Source organism: Gopherus flavomarginatus, chromosome 8, assembly GCF_025201925.1.
Source record: "Gopherus flavomarginatus isolate rGopFla2 chromosome 8, rGopFla2.mat.asm, whole genome shotgun sequence".
NCBI classification, from domain to species: Eukaryota; Metazoa; Chordata; order Testudines; family Testudinidae; genus Gopherus; species Gopherus flavomarginatus.
In genome coordinates this window covers 22797903-22811812 of record NC_066624.1, presented here as the reverse complement: position 1 = coordinate 22811812, position 13910 = coordinate 22797903, and the positions used below count along the sequence as shown (strand labels likewise).

The 13910-nt window shown below is 44.6% G+C and overlaps 1 non-coding gene across 1 annotated transcript; it reads left to right on the top strand.

Annotated features, from left to right (window-relative positions):
• The first annotated feature begins 13121 nt into the window (after positions 1–13121).
• On the top strand, positions 13122–13279 carry LOC127057344 (U1 spliceosomal RNA). Its single transcript, XR_007776074.1, has one exon. It is a non-coding gene; the product is annotated as a U1 spliceosomal RNA (small nuclear RNA).
• The last annotated feature ends 631 nt before the right edge of the window (positions 13280–13910 follow it).

Sequence of the window (13910 nt, the reverse complement as noted above, 5' to 3'; positions counted from 1 at the left end):
GCTGGCCTGGAGTTATGGTGCGCTGTTGCTAAATCAACAGCGCTGCACTGGGGATGCTAGGGAGCTGCTGAAGAAGACAGCTGGGCCAGGCTCCGTACATGCATGGCCCATTTATCCTGTCACTGTGCCAGCTCCCCCAACTCTAAGGGAGTGGGAGAAAGAGCCAGCCAGGCTGAGTTTCCCTCGGAACACTCCCTGGATTCAGTACCTGGATCTAGCAACCTCAACCCCCAGTTTGCGATAACAGACTTATCCTCATCTCCTTCTATATAGCCTGCCCTATAACTGAATTGGCAGCAGTGTGTGCTACCATGCTGAAAGTTCAGCACTGAAACCCTGCTGAGGATGGGGGTTTGCTACAGTTCCACTTAATAACATTTGTTTTTACCTAAAGAAATTACACACAAGTAAAACTAAGTTGAAAGAACATCATTAATGTTGCAGAGTCAAGCAGTCAACAGTTGGGAAATACCAAATTTACTGTTGCCCATGTTACCTTAATTCTGCCTCCTTGTGCATCAGCATTGTCCTACAGTTTTTAATTATAAGATTATGTTCTATTTTTTACACAGGACTCCTGCCTTATTCAGTGCACAGGATGGACACACAAGGTAGCTAAATTAAGGCTGCACAAGCAATCGGAAATCTGGCCTTTCCTAGCTTCAACTGCTTGACTTTGCAGTGCTTGGCTTTGCAACCTAAATAATAATCTTTTACACACAAACATACACAAAGACATGCGATAAGTACCACCTATACCATCTATACCAGCTCAGGTGTGGGAGGTAAGTCAGAGCTTTCCAAAGCCCTCCCCACCACAGGCCCACAGGGGTCTATCAGGGCACCAGACCTAGCAGCTCTACATGGAAAACAGCAGCAGCAGCCAGAAAGAGCTTATAAGGTGAAAAAAGTCACAGATCCTAGGGCACCTTCCTTAAAGCAGCCAGCCCTAGGTGCAACCAATGATGTAGTGGGTAGAGTCAAGAACTTGCATTTCCTCCCAATTCCCACACTGGACACAGAACACTGGGCCCAGCAGTGTTCCTACCACTTGAAGAGATGTAGAAGAGGAGTCTTCACAGCATTGTTCGCTTACTTCTGACTCTGGATTGTTCTAATCTGATGTATTGCCACTGGTTGTTGGTCCCCTTCATCCCTCCCCTCCCATTCCACTATAGCTCCTAAACTGCCTAATCTCATTGTCTCCACTCTGCTTGTGTTTCCCACCCTTCATCTCCCCTGTATCCCAGTTTCTACCCCTCTCCTCTTCAGTTTCCCTCCCTTCTCTTACTCTAACAGTCCTTTCCTCTGCCCCCTTCAGCCTCAGAGACAGTAGGCTCTTAGGGAGACAATGTCTGAGCCCCAGTGTGTTGAAATAGCCCCCAGCACACTTCGGGAGCAACTGCAACATGAATAATTCATAAAGATAATCCCTTCAGGACCCGTTCAAAACTGCCCTCCTCATTTTAAACCCCACTATATTTCCTTCATTTTAACTCATCGATCTCATCTCTCCCTCCTTCCCTCCCTACACTCGACACCAGATTCCTCCCTCTCCCTTCTCACAGTCTCATCTGCACTGGTGCAAGATTCTTCTCTCCTACAGTTTTTTTTTTTTTTTAATATTAAAGAGACTTTCTCTATATCCTTGCCTTTATGACTGACTAAGTTCAGCTCTGATCTGGAAATCTCCTTTTGCAGCCTTCTTAAATTCTCTTTCCCTCTGTGTGACTCTGTAAGCAAGCTATTTAGCTCTGTTAAATATCTTGGGATAAGGTTACAAAATAAAGTTGTATTTTACATATGTTGCCATTGCAATTTTTGTTCTGTTTTCTAGAAGGAATGTTTCAGTCCAGGCTTATTTTAGTCTTTCCAGTAAATATTCTTTGTTGAGGTTTGTGAGAACCACAGGGAACAATAAAAGGATATTTTTCAATTCTCAACTAATCTTTTTAAAAAACAAACATAGCTAAAATGGCCAATTTTTTGTGGCTGGTAAGGTGTAGTTTGTGAAGCATTTTTGGGATTCATGGTGAAAGGCACTATAGAGATAAGAATACTATTATTATTCTGCTATATAAAAATGGGTTTATACTGGAAATCAGTTTGAAAACAACTAGTTTTTTGCTGCAATAATAATATTGGATTTTTTTACTAGCATTTGAAAGGCTGCATCGTCTTGTTCTGAAACTCATAGAGGGGTTGTTAATGTGAGGTACCCTTCTGTAATCACTTTCCTCAGTCCTCCTCCTTTCCTATGCAATGGGCTCTCATTCCTTCAGTATTTCAGCCCAGGGCTTTGGAATGATAGAAATGTATCCAAAGCGTTTTAGGTGGATACAGGTCAAGACAAATGTGTCCAATAAAACCTCCTGGCTTTTCTCTTAGGGCCTCATGCTACTCCCACTGAAGTCAGATTTGCATTGGAAACAAGATCAGACTCTAAGGCAGGGGTGGGCAAACTACAGCCCGCAGGCCGGATCTGGTCCGCGAGCTGTTTTAAGCCAGCCCGTGAGCTCCTGCTGGGGAGTGGGGTCAAGGGCTTGCCCCACTCTGGTGCTCCAGCCGGGGCGCAGGTGCTTCTGGAAGCCGCAGCATGGCTCAGCTCTGGTGCTCCAGCCAGGGAGCAGGGTTGGTGGCCACACCACGCGGCTCCCAGAAGCCGTGGCATGGCCCTGCTTCAGCTCCTAGGCGTGCAAATGGCCCCTCCGGTGCTCCAATGGGAGCTGCAGTGGTGGTGCCTGTGGATGAGGCAGCATGCACGGCTGCCTGGCCGCGCCTCTGCATAGGAGCCAAAGAAGGGACATGCCGCTGCTTCTGGGAGCTGCTTGAGGTAAGCGCCGCTCAGAGCCTGTACCCCTGAGCCTCTCCCCGTGCCCCGATCCCCTGCCCCAACCTTGATCCCCCTCCTGTGCTCCAAACCCCTCGATCCCACCCAGGAGCACCCTCCTGCACCCCAAACCTCTCATCTCCAGCCCCACCCCAGAGTCTGCACCCCCAGCTGGAACCTGCACCCCTTCCCGTACCCCGAACTCCTGCCCCAGCCTTGATCCCCCTCCCACCCTCCAAATCCCTCCGTCCCAGCCCAGAGCACCCTCCTACATACCAAACTCTTCATCCCCAGCCCCACCCCAGAGCCCGCACCCACCAGCCAGAGCTCTCACGCCCTCCTCCAGCACCCCACTCCCTCATTCCAGCCTGGAGCCCCCTCCCGTACCTGAACTCCTCATTTCTGACCTCACCCCAGAGCCTGCATCCCCAACCAGAGCCCTCACCCTCTCCCACACCCGAAACCCAATTTTGTGAGCATTCGTGGCCCATCATACAATTTCTATTCCCAGATGTGGCCTTTGGGACAAAAAGTTTGCCCATCCCTGCTCTAAGGGTGTGTCGACACGGAAGCTGGGAGGTGTGATTCCCAGCACAAGTAGACAGACTCAGACTGATGCACTAAAAATAGAAGTGCAGATGTTGTCCAGCAGGTGGAGGCTTGAGCTAGTTGGCAGCATCCAAGCCTGCTTAATCTCTGAGCCTAAACTCAGGTGGCTAATCTTAATCCCTGCCTGTGCCACAAAGTCCACATGGATATTTTTAGGATGCTAGCTCTAGCAGAGCTGGTGTGGGTCTATCTGTCCATGCTAGCAATCACATCTCCTGCCTGGAATGTAGACATACTCTTATTGGGTTAATTGCAGCCTTGCAATAACTTAAACCGAATCAGGCATCCCTGTGTTATAATGGGCCAGTTAAGACTGAAGGGCTGAAGCATGCAGCCACTGCCCCCGATCTCTTTTTCTCCTTGTTATATATTTGATCAATGTTCGTTGCCCTACAAATGTTGTCTAAAAGTTAGAGCAATGGGCTTGTAGCCAGGAGTCCTCTATTCTCAGCACTGTTACTGACTCATATGAGCCTTTGCAGGTTACTTATACCAGTGGTTCTCAAAGCCGGTCCGCAGCTTGTTCAGGGAAAGCCCCAGGTGGGCTGGGCTGGTTTGTTTACCTGCCGTGTCCGCAGGTTTGGCTGATCACAGCTTTCACTGGGTGCGGTTTGCCGCTCCAGGCCAATGGGGGCTGTGGGAAGTGGTGTGGGCTGAGGGATGTGCTGGCCGCCTTTCCCGCAACCCCCATTGGCCCGGAGCAGCGAACCGCAGTCAGTAGGAGCCGCGATCGGCCGAACCTGCAGACGCGACAGGTAAACAAACCGGCCCGGCCCACCAGGGGCTTTCCCTGCACAAGCGGCGGACCACCTTTGAGAACCATTGACTTATACCTCTCTGTTCCTCAGTTCCCTGATTTGTAACATGGAGATATGATACTTACCTGCCTTCAGGGACATTGTAGTGTTTCTTTAATTTTTGAAAAATGACTCTAAGATCCTTAGATGAAAGATAACATTAAAAGGAAGGAGAAAGGGATAGCTCAGTGGTTTGAGCATTGGCCTACTAAACCAGGGTTGTGAGCTCAATCCTTGAGGGGGCCATTTGGGGGGACAAAAACAAAACTGTCAGGGATAGTACATGGTCCTACTAGTAAAGGCAGGGGACTAGACTCAGTAACCTTTCAAGGTCCCTTCCAGTTCTATGAGATAGGTATATCTCCATTTATTATTATTAATGCTGCATTTGTCCCTGCTACTTACTCTTTACCCAGCAATGAATTTTTGTCTCTATTAACCTCACTCTACCTGAACTCTTGTTCAGCATTCTGCCAGACCTGTCACTTCCACTCATTAAGCTGAAATACTGCTCCCAGTTTTGAGAACTCTATGCATATGAATAACTGATGAGCCACATATGTACCTGCAACCTCTACTTAAGTGAACAGGATTGCACAGGTGAAACTGAGACTGAATTTGGACTGAATTTGGTCTAAATGGACTGAAATTGGTCCATTATCTATAAACATTTGTTACTATTCCATTAAAAGTTACCTGAGGCATCCATTTCTCCTAAGCAGGAAAATCTGTTGTCTCTGCAGCATTGAGGCAGTCTGTGGGCAAAGTGAATGGTGAACAAGCTCCCTCTCTGGGGCTCAGGGCTTCCTTGGCTCTGTTTGCATGCTTTTGCCAGCTGAAAAGAAAACACACAAAAGATCAGAAGCTACTGTATGTCCTACTAATGTAATGTCTTGGGGTCATCTACATTCAGGAGTCCAGTCTGGGAGCAAGTCAGAGTCGGCATGCACAGCTCTTCAGGGGAAGAGGGTAAGAATAAAAGATTTTTTTTGCATTACTCTTTGGTGACTCCTCTGGCTAACCTGAGGAAAAACATCATGATTTGTCACAAGCCCCTAAAACAGTGGTTCTCAACCTTTTTTCATTTGCTGATCCCCAAAAAATTTTGAATGAAGGTGCAGACCCCTTTGGAAATCTATTGTCTGTATATATAGTTTGAATTCTGTTCAGTTCATTTTTAGTCTAAGCCTTTCAGGGAACACTGGTTAAGAACCACTACCCTAGAGAACCTAACTGCCATGGAAGTGATTATTACAGCTCACGGTGTTTGAGAATGAAAAGAAAAAATGGGTCACACACTGTGGGCATCTATGGCGGAAACCTTTACCTATTGAAAGATGACAATGAGATGCATGTAACAGTGGAACACCAATTTTTGTAAAGGGATACTTAACTGTCACACTGAGTAGTACAGTATTAGTGTTGAGATGGGCAGGTACTATGATGATGGGTGTTACTGAAAACCTACACAGAGAAATACTTTCTGCCCAAACTTTTGGCTTAACAAAACAAAACCAAAAAAGTTGAGGAGGCAGGGAGGACTTACAAAAATCTATCATGTAAGCTAGTGGAGATCTTCCTTAGCTGGTACTAGTAATAGGTCCTTTATCACCTCTGTGGTACAACCTTTAGAGATCAATACCGCACACATGCACCCCCCCACACAGCGCCAGCATGTTACACCAGTATTGTAGCAGAAACAGTGCCCATGGGTGCAGGGCCAAACTGTGCCACTTCAGAGACAGAAACACCCTAAAGCTGGAAAGGAGATGCTTTGACATTCCAGAGGTTCCTGGAACTATTATACTTCTCCCTGGACTCCTCCCTCCCCTCCCCTCCAACTTTGCCAATGCAATGGCCCTACCCAGACTGCTCCCTTTGGCAACACTAGCATCTCCCTTCTCCACTTGTACTCCCGAGGGCAGCCAGAAAAATTACCATTATCCCTGCCATGCGTAGGCTAGGAGAGGGAAGTTGCTCTTGGCCCCCCGTCTCCTCTCCAGGACACCTGCCCTAGTTTGGCTGTGATTTAACTTCATAGGGAACTGAGAGTGCTCAGCACCTGGTAGGATCAGAACCTAGTCTGTAACTGTGATTAGACCCAAAGTCATAGGTAAAGCCATTCGCCTAAGCCACTGCTGTCAGCAGCATGAACATCTCAGCTCACAGTCTCTCTCACCAGAAAGCAGCAACTGCCCAGCAAGATAAACAAACCCTCTCTATATTGGTGTCTTCTGTCACCTTGATATGTATTCGTGGAGGAGAGTCACCCTGTGCACTTGGGAGGGAGGCGGGGGGAAGGGGAGAGTTATTAGTGACTGCAGCCTCCTGGGCTGTAGCTCTCACACTCATTGATGGAATGAGCCATTACTTTCACAGCCCCCTCGTACATTTCATTTCCAGACAGCATTCAAATTGCTGGATTGGCATTTTCCATGTGACTATGCCAAGATGAACTTGAATCGCACATGCATCTTTCCTCTTCACATCAGCATGAATCTTTTTTCATTACTTCCATGGTTCTTAACTTTTATGCTTCCAGGGACGGCACCATGATCATTTCTTCCTCAGGCTAATGGGACTAACTATGAAAGAGGATTATAGAAAGGACATGAAGGTCCCTGACGTACTTTCATTTTTTGTAGCCTTTTAAAATTAGGGGCCCAAATAGTGCTTGGTCCTAAGCAGAGAAGGAGAATATGAGGAACAGAAGAGGGTTTAAAGAGCCTTTTCTTCCTTTCACTTACGCTATAGGAACCAGGCACAATTCTGGTCCTTGTGTCCTCAGATCAGATGGGCCTGTGGTCTGTAGTACCTCCACCAGCAGTACAAAACCCAAAGAGACTGCTAGCAATGTGTAAAGTTATACATCAGCATACGTTTCTGTAGGAGATGGGCCTATATCTCACAATTATTAATACATGCATGGGAGCACAGCGGCCAGTGTTGTAAGTAGGGTGACCAGACATCCCGATAAAATCAAGACCATCCCGATATTTAGGTATTTGTCCCGCATCCCAACTGATCTTTGGTCAGAACACACTTTGTCTTGATACTTCGTTCCGCCGGCAGCACTTGCCTTTTTTATTTATTTATTTATTTATTTTGCTGCTCCGCCAACACCACTCGGCATTTTTTTTTCCCCCTCACTGTTCCACAGGCAGCACTTGCCTTTTTTTTTTCCTCCACCAGTGGGACCCCCACCCCCCATGTGGACTGATATTTTCTCCTTCTCATCTGGTCACCCTAGTTGTAAGGGGTGTACATGCTGACACAATCCTTTAATCATGGGAACAATCAGTGAAGTAATAGTTTTTTATGTCCCATCCTACTATGCCTTTCATCCCAATAAACATGAATCTCTTCCACCACCTAATGAAATGCTGCCACTTCTGGAGTGCTTCATAGTGCAGAGGAACACTGCACATCAGTCTGTGACTTAGCCAGAGGGAAAAACTAGAGGGGAATTTTAGGATGATAGAATGAAAATACTCAGACTGAAATCTGGCAAACCACCCCCACACTCACCAGAAGTGCCATGGAAAAATAAAATACTCTGGTTTGAAATCTCACATTAAAGACGGAATTTTCAGTAGCACACTGTACCTAACATCATGCTGTAGTATTGGTTCAGTACTAGATCACAGAGAAGTCAGCCTCTTACTGAAGCATTAATTTCTTGCAGTGACCATCAACCAGTGCTCACTACTTTGGAAAATTCACAAAATTAACAAAAAAATTGGCATTGTGACTTCACAGTAGAATACAAATAATGAATACTAACAATATTAATAAGGGGATGATGCAAAAGAGCAGACTCTTGTTTATGGACAAATACAGTATCTTCAATAATTAACAAATGTGGCAAGATAAAGAGGCTGTGATGAAAAAAGTGACAGGTAAACAGATTTATGTTTTACACCTGACACAAGGAAAAGCTTTCCTCAATCTGGTAGTTCTACTTTCAATCAGATTTCTTTGCATTAGAGATGGGCCAGGCCCAAAACTTAAATCTGGGTTCAGATTTTAACTTCCCAATAGATAGGTATGTTCAGACCTGGATTTTGTATGGAGACCATCTGAAGTTTAAATAACAATATTTGAAAGTGTGAAAAATTTCACCTGCTCTATACTGAGAGCAAATGTTTACAGATGTTTCACAAATGAAGTGGAACCCTCCAACAGCCAAGGTCATTCTTATCTTGAGAACAACTTCCTTCTAAGTAGGGATTGACAAAAAGAATAATTCTAATCCACACAAGGCTCAGTATTTGGGGGCTGTGTTTCTACTTCCATTACAAAGGCAGTTTCACTGGAGTTTACCACTGCCATTGGAAATCAGAGCTTTAATGGGCAGAATCTGTAACAGCAATATCTGCATGTTTGCAGATGAAAACAAACACTAGGGAGGATTCCTGAATTTAACTTTCATTATTATTATTATTACTATTACTAGTAGCTGAAAGCCCAGCTGCTGCATGGATGTAATTCATAAAGTCTTATGTAAAACAGCCAGAAATGGGACTCTTGTTTCCAGGCACTGGGCTGTGGTGAGCAATGTTGCTGTTTGCACATGTTCCCCTAAGTTTGTGTGCAGCTCTTCCCCTAGGCCGGAGGCACAGCCACCTGCTTGTTGTCCCACAGAGCTGTTACTCCCACCTTCTCTGATCAACTGTCACATTCCAACCGCCACAGAACCTTTGGGCTCCAACATTCCATCTGGTTCTCGCAAGGCCCAGTGATGACTGAAGCGGGTGATACTCTAAACCAGGGGTCAGCAACCTTTCAGAAGTGGTGCGCCGAGTCTTCATTTATTCACTTTAATTTAAGGTTTTGCATGCCAGTAATACATTTTAATGTTTTTAGAAGGTCTCTTTCCATAAGTCTATAATCTATAACTAAACTATTGTTGTATGTAAAGTAAATAAGGTTTTTAAAATGTTTAAGAAGCTTCATTTAAAATTAAATTAAAATGCAGCGTCCCCAGGACCGGCGGCCAGGACCCAGGCAGTGTTAGTGCCACAGAAAATCAGCTCGCGTGCTGCCTTCAGCACACGCGCCATAGGTTGCCTACCCCTGTTCTAAACATAAAGAGCTTGCTGTTTCCATTGCATCATACTGACTCAGACATTCTAGGCTTCACAGTGAAACACAGACAGAGTGACAGTCCAAGGACGTGTGTCGAAGTGTGTGGGTGGCGAATGAGAGGTGTGTATGTGTTTGGGGTTATTGTGTCTGCTGGGTGTGTTGTTGTATGGGTGGTTTACAAAAGATGTGGCAATTGGGACAAGTAATCCATCTGTGCAGTCTTCCTCATCTAGCCAAAGAAACTGTTGCATGCAAATTAACTGTAGCGTAAGGATGGTCCATTGTTGAGTGACTCTGGTATCACAATGGTCTAGGTCTCTTGGCATGATAACATAGATACATGCCTTGCTGACACATAGATGTAATCTATAAAATCAAAATGACTGAGAACTTAAGAACTGGATGGTAATAAATCATGAATCCCAGTGATGATTGAACCTAGTGATATTCTGAACAAAAAGAGCTTTCAGCCATATTTGCAGCTGTTTCCATCACATCACACTGATTTAACAGGAATTCTAGGCTTCGAAGTGTCACACAGTGATAATCCTGGAATTTTATATAGATTTGTATTTGAGTAGTGACCAGGGGCCCCCAACCCAAGACCAAGGCCTCATAGTGAAAGTCCCTGCCTCAAAGGTCTTATAATTTAAAAGGAAAAAAATCTAATAGATCTTCTGTGTCTTGGCTGGTGCTAGCTAAAGATAACAGGCAATGATGCCACATTCTTCTGCTCCTGTGCTTCTGAGTAGTGGCAGAAGCAGTCAGGCAGAAGGCTGATGCAGCCATTTGTGTCTCTTTTCTGATAAGATCTGACAATGTTAACAAGACACAGGGAACGTTGGTTATGGTGGAAGATCAGACATGGCTTCATTTGACTCTTCAATCTTGACAGCAAAAATTGCAAAAGTATCACACCAGACCAGGGGGGTGGCAGGGGATCTAATTACAATCCACTGCAGATTTGAGACACCTCTGTTACAGGGACTTGCTATCACATTGTGATCAGACACTTCACCTATTATACACTGTCTGATTAAACAGTGATATTCTATTATTAATAAGTTGTCCTCTAGTACCTAATAATCAATATCTCACACTCTTAATGCTATGTGCTAAAGCTTTAGAATCCCACAGAATCCTCACTGAGGTAATATTTTCCATTCTAACTGACTTTTTTTTTTTTTTTTGTTACTGTGGTGAGAAGGGAATCAAACAGTGAGTGTTTCTCACTAAATCCCTTCGAGGTCGATGATAAGGTTATCTGGGATCCTAATGGTACCTCCTAAACATGGATTCAAAAGCAGAAAATCACTAATGGGCTCCTGTGAGCAGAAGAGACTCGACTCTTTTTAAAGGCTTTAAAACTCCCTGCAGTGGATTGTGCCAGTTTGGTCCTTTGACAGGCAGAGACTGTCAATCATCTCAGTCAGTGCCCTCACTAAGCAAAGCGTTTCATAAGCAACATGACCCAGTCAGCCAAGACATGGAACATGGAAAGGCAACAAGTTGCTTAGATCTGCAGAGCTTTATTAGGTTGGAGGTGGAAGCCTATAGGCTTTTACACATACTCTCTTTTTCTGCCCTCACTCCTTCACATTAGCGTGAAAGGGACTGTATCAACAAAGGGAAACTTTAGCAAGAGTTTAAACAAAGCTGCACACAAAAGAGGCTTGAAGTCAGATCATGTCTTGTTAAAATGTTAAGGAAACTTTAAGGTCTTTTTCCTGACTCACCTGGAACTCATTTCAATATATTCCAACCTCCTTACCAGGCTAAAATGATGGGCCCAATTCTCCAACGTGCCAAGCCAGTGAGAGAGGAGAGTCAGTGTCAATGTCTTGTCTTTGTTTCAAGTGCTTCATTATTCCAGTGCTTGCACATAGATTTGCTCTCTGCCCTTTACAGAGGAAAGACAAGGTACTTTTTCTTGCCTGCAAAGGGTCAGAGCCAAACCAAAGGCAAGATTTCTCCTGACAAAGTAGTTGTAAACATCAAAGGGTGCTGGTTGGTTCTCAAGTTCACATCGAAGCAGAGAGGGAAAGAGAATTCTTGGGGGCAAGTCTGAATTACGAATTATTTTCCTGTCTTTCAGTTTTGAGTTGTACTTGGCAATGAAAAGTGAAGGAGGTTGGGAGTAAAATTGTTGTTTAGCTCTTGTAATGCTTTTACAGCCAAGGATTCTAGCTATACTGGACACGGTATTGTTCTCCATGTGGACACACCAAACAGCAAACTCAGTACTGCCTTTTTAATGACACCATAAGAAATGCAATGAAGTGACTTGAAGTATCTGATGCTTATTGGCCTGTGGGAACTGAGTGATGGATCTCAGGCCAGTTCCTAGGGAACAAAGTTCTATGTTACAGATTACACCATGATAATCATCACTAACCAGCCCCCTGTCTGCAGTCTCATGAGTCCAAAGATGGGGCAGGCATGGAGCCTGAACTCTGTTCTTCCTCTGACAGGCCAAGGATGAGTCACACTGGCTGGAGAGGGTGTGTGCAGAAGCTTGTGTAACCCACTGGTGAATAAGTGTTACAGGTCACCCTCAGTGCCTGATCCATACAGGATATGAGTCTATGGCTCTTTAGCTCAAGTTTTTAGTTCTGGAGGTTCCTGATTCAATCCCTCATCTGTTGGCCAAGAAGATGGCAGCATGGGAGTGGAGCTGCAAGGATGGAGCCCTGGGGTGCCCCCACAACCTTGCCTTGTCTTGCCTTAATCTGTCCATGAAATTATGAGTCTGAAAGCTCCAAAATTAATATTGTGCTCTATCCTGACCCCTCCTCTAGTGGCACAAAGAGGCTGGTAAGCAGGCAGGTTTCCCCAGTTGTGCATTCCTCACGTGAAGGGAAGGGGCATAGGCAAGTGCACTGGGCTCTGGCAGTTCCCAGATGGCCCTTTGGAAGCACAGCCAGTCAGTTCTAGTTCATAATGGCTCCGGTATCAAGGAGCCACAAAGGAGCAGTTCCTTGAAGCAGCTGCAGATTGAGGCCTTGGGGTTTCTGTGTATCTATCCCTTTAAGCCATTTTCATACATAAGTAGTTCACATTTATGGCATTAGTTACAGGAGAAATCTTGAGACCAAAGAATCTCTCTGATTATGCATATCTGAGATGAACCCGTAGTGAACAATACTTCCTTCCAATGCCACTGTAATAGCACTTTGAGAAAACATTTCCCACAGAAGCACTTCATGTAGAATTTATCAGCGTTCCCAAGGGGAGGAAACATCCATTGCCCTGTACATCCACCACTCTTCTTCACTCAGTAAATCAATAAGATACCAGGTTTGGCAGAATTAAAGGGGGGAAATGGGCTGTTCATATGAAAGGGATTCTAGGTGGATAAAAAAAAATCTCAGTGAATTGGAATAAAAAAAGCAATTCATACAGAGTCTAAATATAATTGAACATCTCAGCATCACGAATACTGACACTTAGATTCAAGTCCAGAATCAGATACAGACTTAGGCTAAAACTTGTTCTATGTCCAGACAACCACACATAGCTTAAACTTTTCTGGGAGAGGCAGAGTTGATAGTCTGGTGCCAGAGAAGCTGCAGCATGAAATTCCTATTGGGAAAGAAAGGAATCAGAGGGGCAGTGCAGAGAGCACAAAACCCTACCAACTGGTCAACAGGATGGGCTTGAAGGCTACACCATTAAGGAGGGAAGTGAGAGTTTGGAGAACAGAGTGTCTCCCTTCCCCAACCTTCTTTTGTTTTTTTAGACACACTACATTGCAACAGGTTGTCTGTGTCGTAGCTTCTATGCTGCAGAGTTAACAGAGATTCTCCTTTAGATCAAGTGATCACGAAGGTGGTTTTCTCAGGGTGAGGCTCATCCATTGCACTGCGGGTGTGCTGACCCCTGCGATTTCCCCAAATGTGGGAAACTCAGCTGCATAATTTGTGGTAGTGGGGGACTGTGTTCGCGCTCTCCCCTAGGGAAAAAAAAAAAGAGATAGGTGTCTGAGCTTATCTGACTCCTGTCCTCATCAGTGCCACAAAGTTACAAGTGGATACAGTATTTGCAAAATGGTGAGGCCTGTGAAGTCCCGTATATCCATGGATCTACTCCAATGCAATTATCCTGAAAACAAATGTTTTCTGGATGACACGGCTCCAGTGACTCACCTTCAGTCAGTTTTTTGACCCTCGAGTGCTGGAGGTTCACCATCTGCAGATCTTCAAATGCCTGCAGAAGCATCCTCTCTCATGATGCTAGAAGAATCCAAATTGTAACAATTTGTAAAGACATTCATACAATCAATGGTGATTTTAAAGAGAAGCTATTCATTCCCAAATCCATTACCAAGGAAGAGAAACAAATAATCCAATTTCACCAAAGACTCTAGACTAGAGTGCTCACAGATTTTTTGACAAAACATTTTTGTCAGAAAATGCTGATTTTCCAAAACATAAACTTTTTATGGAAAAGTGTCAGTTTCAATTAATTTTTTACTCAAAAAAAAAAGTTGTTCAAATGAAATGTTTTGACATTATCAAAATTAAAAATTCTCATTTTTCAGTTCAAAATGATGTTTTGTTTTGAAATTTAAGCAAACTATAGTAAAT